Genomic DNA, 25,226 nt, shown 5'->3' with positions numbered 1-25,226 from the left:
CTTAATTTGCAAGGTAAATTCTCTCTGCAGTTATGGTCATGTTTAATCTATCTGCTAAATTACTGTGCTGCTTTCAGACTATTCCTTAGAAAGATTGTTTTGTTTTTCTGAGAGAATGATGATCGAATTTATGACTGTGTTCTCTATAGCAACATCAATTATTCCAATAAAGGCCAAATAAAAAGAGCTATTTACTTGTTTTCTCAGACGAAGACTTGCTGGGACTTTTAAGTAGCTCAGACGTCTGGCTCACAGCAAGCCTCTGTAGCACAATGAGTTCTCATGCTGCCTTCACATGTGTGCCACACTCTTCATTAGGGAGGTCCATGAAAAGCCAGGGTGTTGATGCCCTAGAGGCCAGCTTGCTATTGTGCTTTCTGTAGGCTGCTTCCCCACATAATGCAGTTTGATGCAATGCAGCTCAAAATAGGAGTCAGCAGTGCTGAAAATGGCTTTGCTGTTTCATCAAGCAAGGGTCGCTTTAGCAGGAATCTGTCTTTGGTCTGCTGGACTAAAATAAATTTGTCGCTGTTGAATGTGAGAAGCTAGGAAGCTTCCTGCTGTTTATTTTACAGGAGCAGAGATTGTTGTCTTGCTGTTGGAGTTTTTAGTGTGCTCACACAGAATAGAGAGACACAAAGGAAATTGTTTATAAAGGATGGAGAAATGTGCATTTCTGCTGATAGTAGGAAATTCTGTTCTGTATGAGAAATGGGAAAAAGGCCTCATCCCATGCATGTGCCAAGTGACTGCTTAAGGCTAAAGGCTAAGACAAGATCACCTCACTGATTCACTTGGGCTCTGCTAAGTTATCACTTTTGCTCCATTCATTGCGCAGCTGATTATTGCTTGGCATCAAACTTACACAAGTGAAATTTCTCAGATGTCCTTTTCAAACACTGCAAGGAGAATTAGAATTAACATGGGATTTGGTTAGGTTTCTTTATGTTTCTAAGAAACATAATTTTCATTAAGTATTACTTACAATCTCACCATGGTTTCTCTTGGCCTAAAACAAGGGGATTGGTCTCCCCAATTTAATATTTTCATTTGATTAAAATAGTGAGTAGGAACAGGTTTTATACTTTTTTCTTTATCTGTACCACTCAAAGGGCTCCATAAAGAGGCAGGTGGAGGCTGAGGTATCATATTGTACCAATGGCTTTAGATCTGCTCTGGAGCCTGCTGAGGGATGATGTTTATGGAACTCATTTTTGAGTCATGCATTCCTTAGTGCTGGTAAAAGATCTTAATCCACAGTATCTTTTAAGGACTGAAGATGAAACAGAATCTGAGTTTCTCTATCTTCACTACTGTCTGGAGGTAGGTGTTGAAAAGTTGGTGCAAATAGTACAACAGTGCAAAAGGGGTGGCCTGACTCCTTCCGATATCTAATGAAATAAATGAGATAAAGTTTGTAAGAAGAGGTCATCTCTCTCCAAACCTTTCATTCTCATTAATATGCATTTTTGTTCCCTCTTCTATAGAAAACATAATCATGAACCAAAATGACTGCTCCCTTTGAGCTTTGTCACCTCAGGCTTTACAGAGTTATTTCATTTGCGTTCTCATTTAAGAAACTACTCAAGTACTGTTTCTGAGAGAGGTTTGGAATGTTGATTAGGTCCACGAGGTCTATACTGAGGCCACCAAATTAATTTTGCTGTCCTATGTAGATACAAATCTCAGCTTCCTGAATTGAAAAGGCTGTTGCATTATATGCAAACCATTGTGCCCTGGAACCTCTCAATGTTTATTGTACTTATCTGCCCCAAAGAAATACTTCTGCTCATTCTGGGTGATTCAAACACCTACTTGACAGAGGAAGACAGCCTTCTCTTTTCAATTCTGACTTGTGGCAAAGGTCTAATTAAAGTTAAACAGAAGTAATTAATACATTCTTATTTAAACCATAAGGCTTTATAAGGGCTTCAGAATTCTTGGACATTAAAAGCATAATGAGTAGAGTCCAGCATAAAAACTGCATCTAAAATACTTTACAAAGCTGAATATTAGCAGACAGGAGGAGAATTCATGTCCTGGATTTGTTTAAAGGAGGGGGGACTTTATATTTTTGGTGTTAGAACTGCATTTTGGTCCTACAAGAGAGTTGGGTGTGACATTATTGCTACAAGAAGATCTTATGACAGGCTTGCTTCTGGGTCCAAAAAAAATGAAAATTGTGACCAAGAACCCGAGGAAAGCATTGTTCAGGGAAGCCAAAAAAGGTACATAAGGTTGTAACCTGTTGTGTAAATCAATGAAATTATGAGTTTCAACCATTATTGTAGCTCTCCTTGTAAAGGAACTTTGGACCTTGGGGCTGCTGTGCATTTTATGAGATAAAGAGGGCTGGAGTTATCTTGGACTCCTTTGGTTCACTTCTCTGCAGTACCTTTGGCTCTGAGCTGCCTGGGATGTTCAATCATTTGTGTGCACCAGCTTGTGCCTCGTGTCTCTTTCTGCCTCACATACAACTCATCAGTACCTCAAATATCCACCTAGGAAATCTAATTCATTTATAAAAGTAAAGTCAGATGGGAAGGACATATTGAAAATCTTCCTAAAAATTGACTGTCCCTGTCCCTGATCTGGTATTTACTAAGGGGAGATAAGCAGTAATTGCTTGATGACACTGGGAGCTCTTACAGTCTAATTAATGAATGACTGTAGATGCACTGAGAACCTCTGATGAAAGATACCCAAGACTTAGAAAATATAGTTGTTTTAATGTCTTATTGCCAGGACTCTTTCTTCAAATGACTATCTCTAGGGTAATACAATTGTCATGATAGTCAATTAAAAGTCCATGTGCCTCCTCTGTAATTTTTTCTTCTTTTCCAGTTGTCACCTCAGGAAGAAATTATTCCAGTTACATTTTTCACAGCCAAGCTGTAAACTTTAAGTTCAGCTTAAAGGAAACTAGTAAAGGAATACAGTAAAAAACTGCAGTTTTATGTGTGATGTTAGGAAATAAAGCATAATTGGGCTTTCCCTCAGAGAGAGCAAAAACAAAGGTGCTAATCTGTAACACAAAATGAAGAGCAAAGTTTCAGATTCTGATATTTTGAATGAGAAGGGAATTAAATAAAGCACTTTACTGAGCTGTGTACTAAGGAAATGGGTTATCCAGTGATGGGAGATGTAAATAGGAGCTTCTCACTGAGGCCTTTTGGGCCTTGAAAGAGCCATTGAACTGTGACTTGATTTTTTCCTCAGCAAAATTAAATTAGGGATTGACATTTTGGTTCAGAATGTTGTGATAAACATAGGTAAGTAAATTTGAATAGTTTTTCAAATATGTTTGCCAGTAAGCTGAATTTGACCATCCAGGTACTTGCAGCTGTTATTAGTATTGCATCAAATAAATTTTATTTCGTGTGTTTTCCTTTATTCACTCAAAACTAAACCACTGATTTAATGTCTTTGAAGTTCTACTTGGGGACATACTGGGGTCTTTTTGACTGCTATTGTTGCCTTTTGCCCAACGTGAAACTCAAGATAATTTTAGTAAGGCGGTTATATAAAAGGGGATATTTAATGAAGGCCTTCAGGGGCAGTTATGGAGAGATGTCCACAAAAGCCCACTTTCCACCAGGGAAAGTACATTCTTATAGGTTTTAGGAAATTAGCAGAATTGGTAAAAAAGCACCAGTTAGGAGAACAGGTAGTGATGCAATTCCCCCCAGGTCAAGCCCCTTCTCTGGAGCCCCCCTTCAGCACTAGCTGTACTTTGTCCATGAGAATTGATCTCAAAGTCCATGAGTGGTTCTTGGGCTTGGTTCCCAGGAAGAACCAAATTAGTAGAGGGCCTTCTACCTCCTGGAGCTTGAAGCTTTGGAATTTGTTTTATCTTTCTGCCTAGGGAAAGACAAAGGATAAGTACAGGAAAGCAAGTCACTAATCCAATAGGCTACAGTGCTACAAATATATGTATGAAGAATACAGAGAACATAGGAAAAAAGGCAAAACCCAAACAGCATCACATTATGCCCTACCAGCAAAATAAATCACAGTTCCTTTACCCCAAAAGTTTACCAGGTAGAACCATGACAACATTCATATTTTGATTTCATACGTGTCTGTTCCCCACAACCTTTGATGTTAATTCAGAAGACAAATTTGTACAGTTTCTTTTGGGGGATTCAGGGCTATGAGACTTGGTTTTCCCAACAGCAGATGGATTTTCATTTATCTGTTCCATTTAATTTGTGGTTCTTATAAACCTGATCCCTGAAGGTATGCAGCAGTCAAGAATGCACCATTCCTTATTGCTTTCCTTTCCCAGTGGTAAAGTAGCCAAATACATCTTCACTAAAAGTTGTTTTTATGTAATAAAAACCCAAGGAAAAGTTAAACATCGCTGCAAAGAGACTTGACATAGCTGGAGGTGTCTGCCAGGGGAGTGACCATGGATGGAGAGATGTCTTTAGTTTTGTAAATGCTGTGATGTTGGAAGTCTGAGATGAAAAACCTCTGGTTCATGAGCCCAGTCATCATTTGGGAGGGGAATGCATCCGTCATCAGCCCTGTGATTTAAAAGCACCAAGTGGCATAAATCCAATAAATTATTCCAGAAGTTTGTGAGGATTTTTGCATCTTTTAAATGCTAAAACTTAAAGTTTTCCTTGTGACAGGAGTTAAGAAATATCTCAGTGAACTATAGAGTAATAGATTCTCTAAAAATTACGACCCATATCGTAATGAATATATGGCAAAAAGTCCCATGGCAATAAAAGGACACGGCCAAATCCATGACAAAAAAGAAAAAAGGACAACATGCCCAAGAATATATCAAAACCAGTACATGAATTATTGAAACTAGAGGATAAAAACTGAGCTGACTCTAATGTAAGTAAATGGGGTGTTTGAGGTTGAGGTGTTGAGCAAGGACTTGGGTAAATGAATGGTCCAAGGTGTTCTGTGCTATGCTCCCACATCCATCGGTGTCCACGCTGCCTGCAGGGATTTGTGTTTCCACATTTTGGTGACGATACTCGAAAAGACTACAGTCAATACAGGCTTTAGCATAATACTTTCTGTGTGTTAGTTTTGATTAGAAGGAAAAGAATATTCTCTTTGATCCCTGTATCTTCTGAGAGAAAGTGACAGCCTGTGGATTCTTGGTGTAAGTATTAAAATAACAGGAACATGTCAAGAAAGGGCTTTGGAACTGGCAGTGGGATGAAGCATTGTCCTGACTCTGTAGAAAGCATGTCCAGAGTAGAAATAAGAGCAAGTACAGGACTAATTATCCATTTGAAGGATTTTAATCTCCAGACAAATGGCTGTGTGGCAAATAAGAAGTTTTCAGTGTAAATTAGACAATCAAATAGGGCATTTGAGCCTTCTAAAAAAATGTTTTTGTTAAAATGGAAGGTGAAGAGGTGCCTGAAACACGCGAGGAGATTATGAGAAACATCTTTGTGTCTTCAAGATTTTTAGGGAAGTACATGCTGAAGTAATAGGAGTATTTGGCACTTGAGCAAGTTCACATGTGCGATGCATGGTTAAATCATGAAAGGATCTGTATGATATGTCAGTGAATCAATATTAATTTGTGATAAATTCACACTCTGTGGCTTAAAAATGCATGCTTTGCTCTTTGGGAAATCATGTAGCTCTCTGTTAGTGAATTAATGGCAGACTATGATTTTAACTTGTATGTGTTCATATCCAGTGTCTCCCTATTTGAACGGTGTGTGTTGAGGTGCCATAAAAACCTACTTGGCTTCAATTGGGAAAAAAAAAAAAGGAAAAAACAGATAAATATATTAATAAGCATACCCCAAGGCAACCACCCAGTATGTTCATGGCTATGAATAAAAATGCATTTAACGATAATACTCTTTTTTCCTATCTTGTTTTCATTGTCCTGGATACTCCCAAATATTCTTTCTGGGTTGAATTAATGGCTCAGAGTGGTATATCTGCTGCAATGTGTTAAAAGTGTGAGATGGAGTCAGGGTCAAACCTTACCTAGGACCATCTCCAGTGTAATTCTGACATCTTTCATTCTGAAATTTAGAAAAAAATTGCAGAAATACCAGATTGTAGCAGAATAGTTTGACTTTTTATTTTTCATTGTTCCTTTGGCAAATGAAGGAAGTTACCATCATCCTTCAGCGATTTTTCTACAGAATTTTATTTTTCAGTTGCAGAGAAGCAGTACATGCTTGTCATTTGGGGAAGTGTGTAGTCTAATGCCTTGAAGACCTTGTGTGGTTTGATTATTTTAAATTTCCTGCTCCAAAGTCAACTCCCTGGGCATTCTCTTTTGCCCTGTCCTCCAGGGCTGCTTCGTGTCACTTTCACGTCTTGAACCTCATGATGTTTGAGCCAATATTCCCAGACAATATCTCCAGATATCTCCAGCATTGCTGACAGACAGAGGAAATGTAAAAGCTGAAATAGAGGCCAACAAGGAGCTTACAGCTGCAGGTGCTCACAGCTTTCAGCATTGCTGCCAGTGGTTACCTGGCTCATGCCCTGAGAGCATGAATTCTCCCTGTAAAACCTTTGAGGAATCACACCTTCACCATGCATGGTTTGTCCTCTCCCGGGTAATGGAAATGTTTTCAGGGCTCAGCTTTAATAAAACAAAATGGGGCACAATTGGAACAAATCCTGTCTGGAAGATATTTTTTAAATTTTTCCATCTCAACCAGCTCAGGTTGCTCATGTACTTCTCTGCTAACCAGGAGGAGCATTTGTTTAATACTTTTCTTGAATGACTTTCTTGAATTCCCCCCACAAATGCTCTTTTAGGGGGGAGGGTAGTGAGTCCTTCAGAGAACATGTGGTTTCTGAGGGATTTAGTTAGAAATTCTGTTGCTAGGAAGCCTGGAAAGAGAAATGTGGTATGAAAAGCATAAATGCATGCAGTAGTCCTCAAATAGCCCTTCTATCCATCTGTCACGTGTCAACATTTGTTTATGGAAATATCCTTTCCCAGATGCCAGTCTACTTCATTCAAAACTTCACAAGTTTGCTATAAAATTTTCTTCTGCTATGCAGCTGACTCCCAAGTACCTCTAATGCAAATAATAAGCACTGACCTCAAGCAAAGCCCTTTTATTGTTGAGTTGCTGTACTTCTCCTTTAGCTCTCTCTGCCTTTATTCAGTTATATGTGTAATTTATTCTTCATTTAAATTATTTTCTGCTACAGATTTCATAATTGCAATTAAATCATTACACTGGGATAGGGCAAAGATTAATTTGATTTTAATTAATTTTTAAATTGCAGTTTTCTCTAAAGCTTGAGTTACATTTCTTTGTGTATTTAGATTTGCTACACTGGTCTAACATAAATATTAACCCACTTAAAGCTACATATTACTTTTAATCTTAGAAAAATCCTCTCTTTGGTTTGGAAGACACTTCATCTCTGTTCACCGTGAAATTGCCACAAATGAGCAATGGATTTGTGTTGTTAATTCCATGTTCATGGCATTGAATCATTATTCTTGAAGGCATTTATGAATTATCCTTTGAATAAAGAATCTAGTTTTCAAATAAATTTGTGGATTTAATGTTATCTCAGAGATGCATCTGAATTTTGCATGTTCTATATCTAGACTATATTTTTCTAGGCAAGGGCATTCTACTGTCCTTTTTGGTCACAGGAAAAGGTTAAACATTTGAGCTAGAAGCAAAAACAGTCTGAAGGAATCACAGTTGTCACCGAGTTTTCCCACTGTCCACATGTTCTTTACAACTCAAAATCCATTTTGGATACAAGTTTACAGCAGGATCTCCATCTTTGTTGCCAGGCACCACATGTAAAATAAAAAGACAAAAAAAGTGGATTCATCTTGGTATTGGCACATGGATAAGTTGATAACATGTGCCCATGTTGGTGCTTCTTCTCAAAAAACTTCACAGTTTAAGGTTCCACCACCCCTGTTGTAATGGAAAGATGTCCCTAGTGTAAATTGCTTTTTTTCCTGGAAAGCTGGTTGGGTCAGGATGGGTGACAAGGCCAGGAGCAAAAGGATTATACAAGTCTTAACAGAGCAGAGCAATTTGTCTGAAGAATTAAAACAGCAAAATGATAGTCAGTTATAATAAAAGCCTTTTTAAATTTCTACAATCTTGGTAGTTTTGTCACTGTAAATGTTTTGGGAAATGATAGTCTTTGCCTTTCACACAAACCTGAGGACCACCAGGAACATGGACCTTTTCATCCTTACATTAGAATTATGCTGCTGTTAGTAAGAATGAGAATTCCAGTTAATGGCTCTTTGTTCCAGCAGCAGGCACAGGTAGCGTTTAATGTCACCTCCAGGTTTGCAGTGTTACTCCAATAAGATCACTTTGAAGGAGCAGACAACATCTGTCAGCCCTTAGTTATGGAACAAGGCACCGACTGCTGTGTCACATCATGATCCTAACATGCCTTCCCTGGGGTTGCTTTGTGATCAGCAGCATTTCAGGAGGATTTGTGAGGATTTCAGGTGCCTCTTGTTGAGGAGTGATGCTCCAAAGGCCAGAGGGTGCCGTGGTGGCCAGTGGCTCCACCTGGAACAGGTGATGGCAGAGCACACAGAGACTGAGCCAGGAGTGGGTCCAGAGGCTCTGCTCACCATCACACACAGCCCAGGAAATCCACAGCCTGGAGACAGCTCCAGGGCCAAGCCAGGAAGCTCAGGAGTCAGGTCCAGGTCTGGATGGAGGAGACAGGGGACCAGATGCAGCTGCAGCTGCTCTGCAACTGCAGCTTGAAATCAGCTCCAGCATTTTTACTGATTTCACCCACTTCACCACATTCCATTTCTGCTAAGAACAGCATCTTCCAGCTTCCCAGCAATGCCATGCCCCTGCCTACATGCTGCTGTCTGCCACGGGTGCAGGGGACAGTGGAGCATTAAAGACCACAGCAGTAACCAGAAAGACTTGCAGGAACTTTTCAAAGACTTACAGGAACTTCAGGCAGGTTGTTGTAATGGATTCACCAGATTATTTAAAAATTCTGAAGTATCTAAAAAATGCATGTATTCCCTAGCAATTCAAGAGCCATTGATTAAGATGTCACTCAAGTGGATTATTCCTGCTTGTACTGTGTCACCTGAACACAGACCCTGTCCATGATGCGTCCAGCTTGGTGACAGTGATGGAGCTTTCTGATGTTGTTAGGAATTTGTCTGTGTACTAAGCTTTTCTGTAAGTACCAGTGTAATTCCCGTAAGTTTCCTGGGTTTTATGTGCTGTTCTGGGTACTGGCAGCTTAAATGCTTTTATGGGTAGTTTGTGCTGCCACTATGACATTACAGCATTTGGAAAGATTTTGGTGAATCTCTGCCCGGTACTGTGCCCTTCCTTTACAGAAAAGCTTTTATTGGCGGAGATTAAGTAATAATGAAGGAATCCACAAATTTCATTTTTATTTAAAATAGGAATATATTTATTTATTGAACAGGTAATCAGTCAGAAGAAATATGAAGATATCATCTCAGTGAACTCACTTTCTACACAAGGTTTCCTTCCACCATATAATTATAACAATGCAGAGCTGCCTCTCCAGCACATCTCACTGCAACCTTGTCAATGTTTTAATAAGACAACTGGGAATTACTGTGTTTTCACACTGCATTTAGTGCCATTTTACACTTAGGCTTTATAAAAGAGAAGTGAAAGAGGTAAGGATTAAGTGTTAGTACAACTGTAAGGCAGCAACTGTAACTTGCTGTTGTACAGCGAGTGCTGGTAACGTGCCCAGTTCTTGCTTTTGCAGATACCAGTATTGAGCCTATTTTAAATTTGCTCATTGTCATAGTATCTGGTCATGAACAATGAGTTATTGTTTCATATTCCACATTAACAATAAAACGAGCTTTGCTGAAAGTTTCTGTGCATGAACTCTGTGGTCTGTTTTTCAGGTAGTTTAGCAAAGAGTCCTAAAGCAGTGTCGTAAATACAAATTTAAATTATTTTGGGAAGTGCAGTTTGGGTCTGCTTGTTTGATTCCTTGTGCTGAAATGAATTTTTACCTTTCTTTTCCTGGTGGTCTCTTTTCCATTCTACTGGACATGGATTTGTCTCTTAATGAAGTGTTTAGGGTTTGATATATGCATGAAAGGATGTCTTCTCCAAAATCCATGTGCTACATATTATTTGCTATATGCCTTAAGCCTTCTGTGCAGTCATCTGTATTCATTCTGGAAAGATGACAGAAAGATTCCTAGTAAGAATTGTGTGATAAATCAGGATTGCACTTTAACTAAGGTAACTGCAATCCTGAATTTGCTCAAGTGTTTAACTTCCCATACTACTTTATTCTAAACTTAGAAGTGATCTGAATGTTGGGTTTTCAGCTACCAAGATGAATGGAAGTACTTACTACGTAGGTGGCTGGCTATAGGGTTTTATCACATCTCTAAAATAGAAGCAATATTCCTTTTCATTTTTGTGGAGACTTTTGCCTGAGGATGTTAATGCAGCTTTATAACATTCTTGGGAGAGAGAAGAACGTTATTAAATCTAGTTCTGCCAGCAGAGTAGATTTAGTCACACTCTAGCAGAGAGCCTGTACCCCAGTGGGGCACATATTTTCCCTGTCTCTGGAGTTTAGAGCTTATATTGTACAAAGTCTTGGTGGCAAATGCATATTTATTTGCATATAAATAAGTGCTTTGCAGCATTCATTTTATCTTGTCAATATGGTTCATCAAATCAGAGGAAACTGCTTGCAGATCATTGGGATCAATCTGGGACTAATGTAAATAAGCCTGTGTCATCCTAGCAGCAGTTCTCCCCATTTAATACCATGTTTAAATCTGACTTAAATCAGGGGATGTCTTTAGTGTGGGATAAATAAAGATAAAACAGCACAGCATTTCCAGAACCCTTTGAAACATGAGAAACCCATGAGCTGTTCTTGTTCAGGAATCAAAATTCAAGGCAGAGGAATTTTTTTTTTTTTATTTGACACTTGGATATGGACAGGTTTGTTGATGAGAAACTGAGATGATACTGTTTCCTTGGTACATGAGTCCTGTGAAACTCCTTTTCCCAGTGGTCTTGACCTTGCTCTTCCTTTGGAATATGTAGGCCAAATTGGGTAGAAAATTTTGATAGAAGACATCAAGGCATCTTGGCTATGTCCCTGTGTGTCTTCCTTGTGGTCTATAACTATCACTGTAACTATTTTCCGGTGAACCACATAATGAACACAACGTATTTAAGGCATTTACTGAAGACTTTGAGGGAAAAGCACCTGGAAATTTATTTGGTCCATAATTCCTGGAACTTCTTCAATTGACTGAGAATACATGAAAATTTGAATAATCTTACATAAGGCCTCAGAAGGAAGGGTGAAACACACGATGGGAAAGGTGGTGTTGGAGGCAATATGGGTTCAGCAGTACTGGGAACAAGTCCTGTGCTTCAAAGGGCTTGGCTGTGTGCTTCCTCCATGAGGCAAACTAAAAGAAGCCACCTTCAGCTTTCTCACTTTCCCTGCTTTCTAGAAAATTCTAACAAACTGTACCAGCCTTAGAAATGCCTCATTTGCAGGCAGGATTTTTTAAAATGGATGTATTTATGTGTCAGTTGATAGAAAAAAAAAAAAAAAGTCTAAATCGCAAACATCTATGTGATGAATTCTATGTGCTTGCCTGAGAAATCAGTGCCCTCTTTGATTTTCACAGTGTGTTTTCAATTATTTCTGACTCAGTCTGAGACAGTTTGGGTTGTTCAACCTGGAGAAGAACAGGCTGTGGGGAGACCTTAGAGCCCATTCCAGTGCATGCAGGAGAGGTGGAGAGCAACTTTGGAAAAGTGATGGGACATGGGGGAACATCTCCACAATGACAGAGGACAGGATTGGTTGGGATAGTGGGAAGAAATTCATTACCCAGAGGGTGGTGAGGCCCTGGAACAGGCTGCCCAGAGAAGCTGTGGCTGCCCCATCCCTGGAAGTGTCCCAAGACCAGGTTGGATAGAGCTTGGAGCACCCTGGTCTAGTGGAAGGTGTCCCTGCCCATGGCAGGGGGTGGGTTGAGATGATCTTTAAGGTCTCTTCCAAGCCAAAGCTTTCTGTGATTCCATGATATGTGCTGAGAGAAGCAGGAAAACACTTTTCTACAGGAAACAAAATGATTCCATAAGTATTTTGTTTGCAGGCAAAGAGTATCATGTGTAAGTGTAATGGATCTGTCAGCTGCAAGTGATTTCTATGTATATAAAGAGAGATCAAAGATATAACCTCCCTAAAATAGCCCTCTTTATGTAATCATTATGAAGTATTACCACAGGCAAGATAAATAGAGGCTCATCATGGTGATAGAAAGTTGAGTTCAAGCCTTATAAGAAAAATATTTTGCTATTATTGCTGTTCATGTATTTTAATTATTTATAGGCATACGATCAAGAACAAGACAGGGTCTTTATATAAAAACAACTTAGAAAGCTGTTATATTTTTCCCTTTTCTTTCTTTAAGGTTTTGACCAGGAAAATGTTTTATTTGGGCTATCTGATAGCAGTTAAAAGCAGGAAGAAAATGAAAATAATATGAGAGGTTTGAGTATTTGACTCCTGTGAAAGGAAGCAACAATTTAATTAGTTTATAGCATGGGGTATCATTTCAATTGCTTTTGCTGGGGAAATAAGATATGAACTTTTAGACTGTGCTTTATGAACAGGTTTATAAATCCCTTGTAAAGTTTCAGTAGGTTTGGAGAAAGCTGATCTTGGAAACATTTTTGCAGTGACCTCAACTTGGATGTGTAGGAGCAAAGATTTAGTGTTGTTTATAAATGTTTCTAGGGCTAAGTCTAAAAAGAGAAAAGAGCTAGTAGAGGTTTTAATTCACCTTGTATCCAATAGAGGAATGTTCAGAAGGAGATGCAGCAGTGAGAGGCACCTCTGCTGGCTCCTGCCCCCCTTCCTCAAACCAAGGACTTGTACAGTGCTGTCGTTCTGTCTTTTTTCTTTTCTTCACAGTAGTAATTTAATTATTATTTGGCTGAGCTGCACTTACTGCAGTATCTTTCATACTAATTTAGGCACTTCAGCTCTTGAATGATTAATGTTGACTGTGCTCAGAAATGTCATTGAACCTTTCCAGCCCTGAGATGTGTTGAAGTATATGAACTGGTTTTGATGTGAAGTCCTGTGTGACAAACAAGAATAACTAATTTGGGCGAATATATGTATTCCATAAGCAGCCAGTGACCTTGCTGTCTTGGCCAGTTTAAGGCTGTGTCTAAGTTTCTGTCTACTGGTTCTCTGGGGGCTCTGGGGTTGTTGCTTTCATGAGTTTTCTCTCCTTCTGAACATCTTTTTGATATTAATCCCCCTCACCTACAATGCTTGCTGTAACTCTAATTCTGATCACTCAATATTCATTCACACCTGTATTTTAACCTTTTCCATCTTGACAGTATTGACAATGCTCACTCCAGTGACATATATTAAACATTTAATTTTAACTAAACCCAGGTCCAGCATTTGCCTCACAGCTCTAATATTTATTAATAAACCCACTGGTATCTACCATTACCACTCCATGTCTGTCCTTTGATCAATTCCTGTTTATAAATAAAAGACATAATTAATGTTTCATTTCAAGCCCAGTAACTCACAGTGGGGAGAGCGCTTGCTCGGAGTTCAGACAGGCAGTCAGATGCACCATGTCCTCTCCATTCACTAATTTGTGTAGGCTGATGAAAAATTGCTTTCCACATGAAATTAAATATCCTAGGAGAGAAGATGCTTTCAAAGCTGTGTGGCAAGAAATGTTCATACAGTAATTAATATTCAGTGCAGAAGAGAAGTTGGCTGTTAATTTTCACAAGTGTTTTATGATGGCAGGAGTACTTTAATACAGAAAGCACTTCATAGGTACAGAAAATAACTATTATCTGTGAACAACAATAGAAGCTGTACATCAAGCTGTTGATGTAGCAATCCCATTTTTAAGATTTAGTGAGGCTTGCTTTTAATTTTAGTCTCTACCAAGCCTTCCTGACATATCACTGCAATGTCTCTCAGTCTGTTATAGTACTAAACAGTACTCTCCCCCTCCATCGATAAACACACCTCTTTATTGTGTTGTCTGTGAGTACAAAATTCAAAAGTAATATTTAGGCAATAAACCTTCATAAAATCTGGTTGTTGGCTCCTCCATTTTTTTTTTTTTTTGTCTTCTCATTGACAGTAGATGTAAAATGAAATAGGAACATAAAATCTGTCCTACCAGCTTTCCTGTGGTTCCTATCACTCACTCTTCCCAGGCCAGGCTCCTCTGGGTCTTCTGAGCAGAGTTGAACACACCTGGGGTCAAGCATCTTTGAAAATACTTGACAAGAGGCAAAATGGCTCCACAGCCCTCCCACAGTCTCACCTGCTTCTCTGAAGGTAAAAAAAAGTGCATCTCTACCACATGTTCATTATTAATTGAAATAATAACCCATTCCTTTGGTAGAGGAAGGAAAGTTTATAAAGTCTTACTGAGCCATTGGATTTACTTTGGAGAAATAGATTTGAAAGACTTGTATGAAGTTGCCTTTCGACTTTACTGCATCTAAAATACTAATCAGCTATTTGGTGTCAATGTGGGGTGTTTTCATATGTGTAAAATTTGCATTTGGGGGTTTAATTTTTATTTTTTTTTAATCAGACGCCGTTAACAAATGGCTGCAGGAAAGGCAGAGCACTGTGAGCTGCTCTGTCTGCTTAGACTTACTTTAATTGCAGTGCCCAGCAAAAAATTGAGGTCTTAATTTTTGGTAGAGGATAATAATATTTGACTTTATTTAATGGCAAGTCAGTTGCCGAGGGGAAGCAAAAATCCACTAAAAAAATTATAAAATATTAAAAAGAGAAACCATGTTCCAATGAGTATTTGTGCTGCTCTCCCACACACACTCATGTGTTCTACCTAGGGTCAGGGCCTTGTCATCAGAATTTGATTTAAGTTATGGTCTGATCTCCACAGAAGAGGTGAGGTCAAACCATCCTGTGCCTGGTGGGAACCTTTAGGTCATACAGCATCCCAGAAATGAGTTGAGTGTGATGGGTTATGTTGTGCATCCCCATTAGACCAGCATTTCTCAGAATGGGAAAAAGACCCTGGGAGAGTAAATGAAAATGAGTTCATTGCTCAGGGAGGAGAATTTGTGGTTGGAAGTCTTTAGAAACCACTGCTGCAAACTGCCATGACTTTGCATTTTTGTCTCCAGATTGATGCTTGCAAGTGCCACAATTTAAAGATAATCCAGTTCTTCTGACAACTTTATACCTTCTGGATGCTGTGGTGGCTCACCACTCTAGTGTTGGTGAAACTGGTCTCTTCTCAACATTGATCCTAGTGCTCTCTTCCATCTCCCTCTCTAAATGCCCTGGAGGAATCCTGTGATGGATTACTGCTTTTTGGGCTCTGTCTCAGTCATTAAACCTGGCAGCAGTGAAGGATGGGCATCTCCAAGGTCTGAGAAGACTGGGGTGGAATTTCTTCTCAGTCTCCTGTAAATTTGTCTGAAGTTGCTTGGGGAGGTGCCTTACGTGTGCGTGAGACTGGATCAGCCCAGCACAAGTGGCCAGAAGAGGACATTATTCCATTTGTATCTTGACTTCCTGATGTTCTTTTCCTGAGTCTCTGTTGGATGAGAGAGAAAGGTGGAAAGAGCCAGCCTGACCAACCGCTAAAGCTGGGGAGTTCCCTGTGAAAAACTGATCTTATGAGAAGAAAAACTCTATTTTAATCTTTTTTAAAAAGAAACGTAGTGATGAGGAAAGCAGAAAAAAGAAAGACACAAATTGTTGATATGGTTTGAATGTTCTTCAGCAGAACAACAAAAAGAAAGTTTGGTCTTTAAAATGTTGTGCAGAATGAAAACAAGATTTGCCAGTGTTAAAGAAACACTCAGTGGCACATGGGGCTAAATAAGGATTTCTTTTCCTGGATGAGTGCCCAGCCCTGCTGCTGGTCATGTACCTGCATATGCAAAGTGCTCTGTGTAAGGTGGTCCCATCAGGGGGCCTGGAGTAGATGTGATCTGGTTCACAAAAACATTACCAGTGTCCTGAGGAGAGGGAGACCAGTGGGCATCCAGCTCTGTGTGTCTGGAGAGTGGATATTAATGTAAGGAATTACATTTGGAGTTCTATCAGGTTTTGAGAACTGAACTTTTGAGACTCAAACAAAACCTGGCCTATTCCAGCACCTCTGTGGAAAGCTGACTTCTTTCTTTGTATTTATTTTTAATCTACTCTCGAGATCTAGCAATGGGATTTCTACCACTTCCTCAGCTGGTGGTTTTGGATGCTCATCTATTATTTCCAAGATGTTTGCCAGGATCCGAAACAGTACTCAGAAGTGTCCTGTTCTTCCACATCCTAAATTGAAGTTATAGCTACAAATTTTAAAGGTGATCATGAAGATTCAGAAAGAAAAAAATTAAAGAGTATTTTTAGAACAGCTGTGCTGCAGCCTTTCTCTGAAATAGAAGAATGAGGAAACATCAGTATTTTATTTCAAATAATGAGAGTATCCCTGTTAATGATGGATAAAATATCAATTTTTTTACTTGGTTAATGGCTGTTATTTTAGTATTCATAAAACATGGAAATATTTGCATTTCTCTTGTAATTTTTGGGCTGAACAGAATTTTACAATTGCCAAATTATGGCAATTTTTTTTTCTGTCTTCTCTTGAGAGAAATAAAACCATATTAGGAAAAGCTCCAGATATTGGTGGTTCTTCCCAGCCAAGAGCTAAAGCATCCAGCCTCATAGCTAGAGAGATGAACTGGGCTGCAAGATGTGGATACAGACCTGTGCTGTAAAACACTTTGAAACCAGCACCATTTCCTATTTTGCAAAGCAGTTTTTAGAGCTGTCCGAGCATATCCAGAGAAATCCCAACACCACCTGGCAGGTGAGGGGCACATTTTGAAACATGGCAACAGGAGAGCTGTGGATCCTGCTATCCAGAGCCCTCTAAATGCACCAGGACAATGCTCAATGTGCTCCAGAGGTTGAGTCTTGTCTGTACTCCAGGGAGGTGATATTTGATGAAATTGCATCTGTGCTTCCTCATGTTATTTATATCCAAAGATATTGCCTTCTGATACAATCTTCTGTGTTATCTCTGGTACATACAGTCTCCCTCAGGCTTCTTGGGAAAATGAGGCATTTATGATTTCCCTGGAAAATTAGATTTTACCTAAATACATCCACACTGATTACAAAAAGCGCTGCAAAAATCTTCACGTTTAGGGTTGCATGAATATTTCCATCCTAATTCTTTGACATTAAACCTTTCTGAATTTTTCCTCTGAGGAGAATTTTTTCTCATCCTGATATCTGCCTGAAGACTAATACATGGCTTTTCAACTTTGAATAAAACTTGTTCATCTACTTTTGAACAGAATGGGAGACAGGAATAGTATTTTTCTTATTATTAAATAAGCACAAGCAAATAGATCTCACAGCTCAGGTTATATCTTTGGTTGTATAGAGCACCATCAGCCACAGCTTGAATACATTTAGAGGCTTTAATAATTTATAGTTATTTTTAAGGGAGCTTTAAGGGATAAATTAACCCTTAAAGGGTTAAACAGAATTTGGAGTATTTGAGTCTGGACCAGATAACCCCACTGTGGTCCTTTCCAACTTAATCCATTCTGTGATTCTCTGATTCTGTAATAGTTTTTTCTTGCTTTAGACTTTGTGGTTCTTTTAAAGAAAGTTTTCTTATGGCTAAAGAGAAAACACAGAGGGTTTTAAACTATTACTTCAAATGTGACTCCATGTGTAAAAACCAAACCAAACCAAACCAAAAGACTTTTGGGTAGAAATTTGGCAGTTTAGTAACTGCTTTGTATCAAAAAATGGCACCTTATGTCCTGTAGGCCACAACATCATCTCAAAGACAGTGGTTTGTATAAAAGCAACCTAATCTCTAATTTCTGTTGAGACTATTCAGCCTCTTTTATCTGTATTAAAGTACCACCTTAGGGGAGCATGAGGGGGGTTTGGCCCAGCAATTTCTTTTGCTAAATAACAAAACTGTTATAACAATAAATGGCAACAGTTTTGTTGTGGAAAAGAACTGGGGCAGATCTTGGAAAAGCACGATCCCTAGCTCAGTGCAGGTGATATTTTCAGCAGGAAACGTTTTGGGTTTGATCATTGGCAGGATGCTCAGAATTGACAAAATGCTTGGAAGTTACAGGATTCGTCTGGATTTGTATTGCTTTGCTCTGTAGGAAAGGGGCCAGCCAGGAGATCTCTCTGTCTCCACAGAAGGAGGAAAAAGTGCATTTGGCCAGACAAGATGACTGCTACTGAAAAGAAGCATCCATGCCAATTTGCTGTTCCTCATATTTGTTGAAATGTAAGGGAACGAATTCTACTTCACTTGTAAGTCACCAGCAGTGCATGAAGTCATAAAGAGTGGGGTATTTTGAGTTTTGGCAGCTGTGAATGGAGAAGGAAATTGTTTTCCAGATTTATATTATCTGTCATGGTTCCACCTTCCCATTTTTTCCTATTTAGCTCTTGTGAAGAAGGGCAGCCTTTAAAAATTAATAAGTGCAGTAATGATAAATGCTACAGTAGACGGGAAGGGAGGGGAGATTAGTTTAAAGGGAGACTTGGCAATCATACAGAAACATCCTGAAGCAAAAATTTAGACTTTTTTATGAAAACCAGACCACTGCATCTAAAACACTTGAAACAGAATATAGAGCCCAAGCAACTGAAAGTTAATTTCAATTTTTAATGATAACATTACTGAAATTTACCAAGCAAACTTAAGCAAAGCACTTGCTTTTCAACAGCAGTATCTGCTTCATCCTCAGTATATATTTGAAAAGCTCTCTGTGCCTGCTAAGATAGAGCTGCAGAATTGCTTGTTGCTGGCTTCCAGCTGTCCCATCCAATGTCATCTGAGCATCTTTGAGCTTTGTGAAGAAGTTCTAACTTACTAAAAAAACCCAGCACCTTCCAATTTAATGTGTTAAATTGTTTAAAGAACTAAGGGAAAAAAAGAGCATTGGAGATGTATGTTGGTAAAGCAGAGGTATGGTACACCAGCTTCTGTGAAATTCAGTGGATTTGCATGCATAACTAGAAATATGTCTAGCAGTGTCTTAGCACAAGTGTTTTCTAGCACTCTGCATATTAAAAGTAGAGCCTGGTTGAAAATTCTTACATGAAAATGGTCACCAGGTTAATTGGATAGAGGGGGAAAATACATAACCACAGAATCACAGAATGGGTGAGGTGTGAAGGGACCACAGAGGGTCACCTGGTTATCTTTTCACATTATCTTTTCACATTCCCCATCACACCTCAGGGTTATCTTTTCCCTTGGCTTCAGGAATCCCCATGAACACAGGTGCACACCTATTCCTTCATGAGGTCCAAAAGAATTCCTTAATGAGAAGCATGCTAAAACCCATTACTGTAAATCTGTAGTTTCATGGAAATAACTAAGCTAGGTGTGCTGATAGTTCACATGCTCCTCTGTCGTGCTGCTTATGCCAAATTAAATATGCTTTTGGACATCAATTAACTTCTCTGGGGTAGTTCTGCCTATTTTGAGCACTTTAGTGGGCACCCTGTAGAGGTAGTGAACCAGCAGTGTTAGAGATCAAGAATTTGACTCTGCTTTGGAAGCAGTACAGTTTATTCTTTCACTGCAACACTACTGGTGTGCCTGGACAGAGTTTTACTCTCTAGCATTTGTCACTATGGAAGTAGGCAAAAGCTGCAGATTTTACTCCTTAGATTTAGTGATTTAGCACAGCAAAGGAAAAACTGCCTGAAGCCTGTAATGGAAGCCTTTGCTCCTGTGAAGTGCACCAGCTTGTATTACTTTGGAAACTTGTCCCATTATTGTTAATGGAACCTGTTCTTAAAATCTGTTTCCCCAAATGCTCAACAGATACAAAGCATCACACAACAAGATTTATAATTATAGAGAGATGTCTCTTCTCCTTTTTGTACTTTGTAGTTTATTTGTGCTTTCTCCATTATACGGAAACATATGGAAGAGAATAAATAGAAAAAATCAAATCATGGAGGAAGGCAGAGAGAGATTATGAGACACAGCCAGAAGAGAGAAGGTGTTGTTTCCATGTATGTCACTTCCATCATTACACTACATCAAGTCAGTTTATAATCTGTCTCCTTGTTTATAAGAGCATCACAGTCTTGGCCAGAAGATGATGGACTGGAACACAGACTCCCGAGCTGACAGCAATGACAACCTCCCTGCTGGAGCCAGGATGGCCCAGCTGCCTTTCTGGGTCTTGTCCCAAGTCGTGAGAGAAACACACTGAGTGTGGGGCAAGGTGGTTCTTGTAACAATACACAGGAGGTTTTACTGTGCAGGACATTCCACAGAGTTTCAAGCTTTCAGTTTGATTGTCAGACCAACTCTTTTATAATGAAGGCCAGAGACTGAAAGAAATGGGAGGAGAAGGAAGATGAAGTATTTTTGTAGCCAAGAATTGAAATAGGTCCCCAGTACTGACTTTTCCTTGTAAACTAGCCCTGGTTAGTACAAGGCTCTGGGAAATTAAAATAGGTCCTCATGGATAGCATGGATTTAGAGCCCTCCATCAGCTCTGTTTGAGCTCATAAATATCCTTGAAACACTTTTAAGATACATAACTTGCATAAAATGGTGCAAATAATAAAATATTGCAAATATTTTGAAAAATTTGAGCTTGTTCATTTAATTACTGTGTGTCGCTGAAGGCCAGTGGGAACAGAGGGAATTTAGATAGGAAGAGCTGAAGCACAGAAGCAAGTTGAATTTTTTCAAATCTCTCTGGTGCAATACAGAAACCCTTGTAATATTGATCCCTTGCTTTGTATTATTTTAAGTGGTAGAAATGCCCCTTCTGAAAATTTATGAAAGTACTTGAGAAATATCAAGACTTAGCTGTAGGATTATTGTTCCCATTGATTCTAATTTAAAGTGACTCATCTGCTTTCCTTTCTGTTAAGGTATGGGATATCTTCATTTTGTCTACAGATCCACTTCTCAGCTTGCAGCTGATGAAATGTGTGCCCTTTGCCTTAAGAATAAAGGCAGCACGAAACATTGAGCATTAGCTGCCAAAATAGCTTCTGCACTGTTGTGTTTAGGACTTGCTTTGTAGAAAATTGTTTCTTTTCACTGTAATTTTGCTGTTACAAAGAGGAAAGATAGTGGCACATTCTGCCGGAGCAGGGCAGTCCATTAGAAATTTCTCTCTTTGATCAGAGAAAATGCATAACTAATTGCACTTTATCTTGTCACCCAGTGGATTGAGGCACTTCAGGTTGCAGTGGCCTCTGTCCTTTTGAGATATGGTATAGCCTGATATTGATCCTTTCACTTCTAATTGAGCAAAACTTCTTCGTTAGCAACCTGTAAAATGGTAGTGATAATTGTTACCCAGCCAGGAGCAGTGTTTTGAAGTCTAATTAGTGAATGTTTTGGTGCTCAAGGGGGCAAAAAAAAAGAAGTACAAATGCTGCATTGATTTTTTCTCTTTTAAGACTGTGTTAATTCTGCTGTTTTTGAATTGTTCTCGGGCTTTCATGTACGAGGTGGGCAATCTAAGTGCGCTTTCCAATCCTAAAATACTGTGGGTCTCAACCAATATTAAGTACAAAGGCTTTTTCTCACAAATGTAAGGAAAATAGCACTTCAGAGCCCTTCTCTGCCTTTCAGCAGGATGTTCTAAAGGGAAACTACTTTAGATAGAGATGCAAAACAAATCATAGCACTTCAATAACTGCCTCATCTTGTTGTGTAAGGATGTAACTTTGCACTTGTGAATTTTCCTGTAAGTTTGCAAGGTATACTCAAGTAACTCAAGTAAAGTGTCCAAGACAGACAGTGTTTCCTGCCTTTCTGACAAGCTTGGATGATTCTATCTCTGTTCTGTCTTTGTTCTTTCTAGGTGTTTTGTGGTTTTTTTTTTTTTTTTTTTTTTTTTTTTTTTTTTTTTTTTTTTTTTGTTTTTTTGTTTCTGAAGTTTCTGTCTTTGTCAGTACTTCAGCGCTAAATTAGATTTACCACAGCAAGCCTTCCAGTAGACTGCATGGACTCTTCTTCCAAGAGTTTTCTCCTTATAAAAATGCACGTTGAAGTACTGTTACACAAAGTATAGGTAAGCTTCACAAAAAAAAAAACAAAAAACAAACTGCAAGTTGTGTGCTGCTGGCAAAACATCTCTGAGCTTGATGTTCTTGGGGGAGTTGTCTGCTGGTCAGAAGTGCTGTAGCCCCATCTCTGTTTTGTTTTGTGCTGAATTTTGTTAAAAATATCTTCCTTAAAGAGTGCTTTTTCCAGACTGTCATGGATTGGGAACAATAAAAAAAACCCAACATATTGCCAGTGAAATTATAGCCCTGATAATATGAATAGTTGAATAGAAGAATCAGTGGAAATGCACTGCTGCCCAGTCTGAGATTCCAGCACAGAGCCAGGTAAAGGGCTGGCCAGTGATCTTGGCCTGATCTGGCAGATAATTTTAGCAGAGTGTGTGGTCACTTCATGCAGCAGCATGACTGGGATTTCAGAATTGTGACTCTAGATTCTGTTGTGAATTGTTACCTATAAGAAAAGGTAAATGAGAAAAGTGACCTCTTTGCCTTCTCTCTGTCCATCCTCTTCCCTCACTGCAGTTGAAGAAATCCATGTGGGAATTGTGTCTATTGCTGTAGCCTGATATCCAAACACATGATAGTGAGGGGGCACTGCCTGAGAAAAGCCTGGCTTAACCAAAGCCAGCCTGGTGTTCTCTTTTAGGAAGGGCATGTTTCAGCTGGCAGAGGTGAGATTGCAGCTCTGTGCTGTTCCCATGCAGCACCCCTTTCCATCTTGTGTACATAAAATAATGGATGGGCTGATTTTTACTTGCTGTAGGTCTGATAAACTAATCATGTAATGGCAGAAGACATTTCTTCCACATCTTTCCATTTAGGAACAGTTTAACTTTGGGATTTTGTTCACTGCTGTCTATTATTTTCTCTGCCTATGCATTGATGGGTAAGAGCATCTCCCCTGTACCTTCTCCTGCTGAAATGAAAAATTTGCAAGGACATCTTGAAGTTTAGCAAGGTGATTATGATTTGAATTTAATTATTAGACAGGCCATAATACAGTTATTATTTAATTATATCATTACTTCGCATTAACTTCAGAAACCATTAAGGAAAAAGAAGAGTGTTTAAATATTTGACCATAATTTTGACAGACTAATCCTTGCCTGGAGCAAGGGCTTCTCTTAGCTGTTCTGTCATCCTAAGATTATGCAAGCTCCTCCTTATTTTAATTTTTCCCTTGATTAATTCTACTTTGTTTATGAATTTGTTATTTGTGGCTGACTCCCCAGGATGCTAATTGCTACTGTAAACTACAGATACTGCTGAGCTAATGTATTCTCAAAGTATCAGGAAAAGATGTATAATTAAAAAATGAACCACTGATTTGTAATTTTCAATTATTTCCAAAATATATCATAAAAATACCTTATTTTTTGGTTTTGGTTTGTATCTTATTTATCTGAGAAAACATCAATCTTTTCTCTATTTATATCTATGGAAGATGAGAATGGATCTGGTAAAAGAAGAGGAATTTTTTGGTATTTGGTCTTTGATATGTTTTATATTATAGTTATTAAAAAGACAGTATGACCTCACATATTCCAGGAAAAATTTAGAGGTTATCTAGAGTATAATATTTAGGAATTGGGTCACAGACAAAATCATAATTTAGGTGAAAAGAATAGAAAAAAATGATATAAAACTTACAAATTCTTTGCATTTTATTTTCACTGCTGACTTTTTCTTACTGAAAAAAAAAAAAAAATGAGATGATCAGTGGAGTGCAGATCAGTTCCAAAAAATACAAGTGAAAGTACCAGTCCTTTCACAGGGAAAGTTACTCTGTTGGGTAGTGTGATGATCTGGATGAGGATCAGGAAAAGTTTGTGTTGCTACTTTGATCTTGCAGACCAAGCCAGAGAAGTTTCCCCTGCAGAGGTTGGCTTTTGGTGGAGGTCTCTATGTGGACACCCAGGTTTTGTGAAACTTTCATATGGCCTGAGGCAAATCAGTTTAATCACTTGGACTCAAAATTTTTATCTTACCAAATGTAGGCATGTTCGTGTTTCTCAGCTGTTATAAGATCTCTTGGGGAGCTCTCCTTCCCTGCCAAATGTCAGAGAAATTTTTATAGTCACTGATTTTCACTATTTCTAATAGGTTTTAATAGGTTTCTAATAGGTTTTCCTACTTCAGGATGGATTTTGTCTCCCTTCTCCACCTTTTCCCAAAATATGACTTGTCTGTTATCCCTCCCTCAAGCAGAACCTTATCTTCATCCTCTGGGCAATACTGAGATTTTATTTCCTTTCTTGTGGCTGGACAGTGGATTGCTGTGTGGCAGTGAGAGGTGCTCTGTAGCAGCCTTTCCCCTTCTTCAGTTTTCATTAATACCTTAATTAGCATGTCTCTGCCTTCAGGCTGCCTTTTCTTATTGGAAGAAACTACTGAAGAAACTCCTGTTAATACTTTCTATGCCAGATTATCTCAAATATTTAGACACACTTGTCTTCAATATTTGATTCTTTTCTTTATGTGAACATTGGAGATCTCATTGCTCTTTACAACTCCCTGACAGGAGGTTGTACCAGGTTGGGATCAGCCTCTTCTCCCAGGTGACCGGTGACAGGATGGCCTCAAGCTGCACCAGGGGAGATTCAGGTTGGAAATCAGGAAGAATTTGTTCACTGAAAGGTTTGTCAGGCTTTGGAAGGTTCTGCCCAGGGGGGGTGGTGGCATCACCATCCCTGGAGGTGTTCAAGGAACAACTGGATGTGGCACTTGGTGCTGTGGTTTAGTTGACATGGTTGTGCTTGGTCAAAAGTTGGACTCAATGATCTTGGAAGTCTTTTTCAACCTTAATGATTCTGTGATTCTACTGATTAAAGAAACAAAAGAAAAGGGTGGTCAGACCAGGTGCAGTGTCCTCCTCCCACCAGGGCCTCTGGCTCATCCCAGTCCTCCTCTTATACCCACACTCTGAGTGGGTGAGATCAACAAGCAAGCAGCTGCAGTTAAAAGCATGGTGTTACTTCTCAACAGGGAACACACAAATCAGCTGTAAAATAGATGATGATCCTTATAGGAGTTGCTTAGATGGCTGTGACTCTCCCCAGTGGGGTTTACAGAGTTTAATAATCAGGGCAACAACATATTTGGCTGTGGGA

General features: G+C 39.0%; 1 protein-coding gene and 1 long non-coding RNA gene across 3 annotated transcripts in view; one reads left to right on the top strand and one right to left on the bottom strand.

The window, feature by feature from the left end:
* The window catches only part of TRAPPC9 (trafficking protein particle complex subunit 9), a 449,912-nt gene that overhangs the window by 337,896 nt on the left and 86,790 nt on the right, over window positions 1-25,226 (top strand). The gene's annotated exons all lie outside the window — the stretch shown is intronic.
* On the bottom strand, window positions 19,983-24,715 carry LOC128804877 (uncharacterized). Its single transcript, XR_008436217.1, has 3 exons — window positions 24,454-24,715; window positions 24,105-24,165; window positions 19,983-20,415 (listed from the first exon to the last, which is right to left on the bottom strand). It is a non-coding gene; the product is annotated as an uncharacterized LOC128804877 (long non-coding RNA).

The sequence above is a fragment of the Vidua macroura genome, chromosome 1 (assembly GCF_024509145.1).
Source record: "Vidua macroura isolate BioBank_ID:100142 chromosome 1, ASM2450914v1, whole genome shotgun sequence".
Lineage (NCBI taxonomy): Eukaryota > Metazoa > Chordata > Aves > Passeriformes > Viduidae > Vidua > Vidua macroura.
The sequence above is the reverse complement of the archived record's forward strand: the minus strand, read 5'-3'. Positions and strand labels throughout refer to the sequence as shown.